Raw genomic sequence first — 1,155 nt, 5'->3', positions numbered from 1 at the left:
TTTTATCCTATTTAATATAGTGTTTCTATGACGTTCTTTAAAATATTTAGAATTTTAATCCACATGGAGTTTATTTTGATGTATAATGTAGAACTTCCTTTTTTTCCCTCCAAATGTTCATTCATGTACGCGAGCATTCCTCACTAAGTAATCCCGTTTTACACCCGTGTTTGGGAATATTAATTTACTATGTGTCACGTCAGGGTTTAGACACACACACGTTTGTTCAGTCTCATTCCTTTCAGTTGATCTCAGCTTCTATTTTTGGCTCTGGTCTCAGCCCCAGCCTAGCAGCAGAAACGAACATTTTTGCCCCCTGCAGGCTGCCTTGGTCCCACAGGACCTGAGAAGCCTAGGGCCGGGCCTAGAATCTGCCCTCCGAGCCTGCAGCCCGGGTGTGTGTGTGTGTGTGTGTGTGTGTGTGTGTGTGTGTGTGTGTGTGTGTGTGTGTGTGTGTGTGTGTGTGTGTGTGTGTGTGTGTGTGTGTGTGTGTGTGTGTGTGTGTGTGTGTGTGTGTGTGTGTGTGTGTGTGTGTGTGTGTGTGGTGTGGTGTGTGTGTGTGTGTGGTGTGTGTGTGTGTGTGTGTGTGTGTGTGTGCCGTGTGTGTGTGGGTGTGGCGGGGGGGGCGATATGTGTCGCTATGTCTCTGCAGGAGGATTTGGGGCGCTTCTGACCAGCCCGGGTGTGTGTGCGTGGTGTGTGTGTGTGTGTGTGTGTGTGTGTGTGTGTGTGTGCGCGTGTGCGTGCCGGATGTGTGTGTGTGTGTGTGTGCCGGGTGTGTGTGTGTGTGTGTGTGGCGGGGGGGGGCGATATGTGTCGCTATGTCTCTGCAGGAGGATTTGGGGCGCTTCTGACCGGCCTCCTGTCCAGGTCTCAGGTTTCCCCAATCCCACGTCTCTAGTGCCTCTAAGAGCTGGGCCTGTGCCCGGCTGTCAGGTAGTAACTGCCCCCTTCGGGCTCTCCCTTTAGCATCTTTCTTTCCAGTTCCGTGACCTCAGGGCGCGTGGTTCTCGCCCTCTGTGCGGAATTCCGCTGCACCAGGCGCTGCGCCCGGATGGGTTCTAGGAGCTGACTTTCCAGTCAGCAGCTTCCTGCGTTTTTCCCCCTACTTCCTCGGCCGCCCCCCATTCTTCTCAGCACACCACGGACTGTACC

Source organism: Giraffa tippelskirchi, chromosome 11, assembly GCF_054371585.1.
Source record: "Giraffa tippelskirchi isolate mGirTip1 chromosome 11, T2T-mGirTip1v1.2.pri, whole genome shotgun sequence".
Classification (NCBI taxonomy): domain Eukaryota; kingdom Metazoa; phylum Chordata; class Mammalia; order Artiodactyla; family Giraffidae; genus Giraffa; species Giraffa tippelskirchi.
This window is presented reverse-complemented; position numbering follows the sequence as displayed.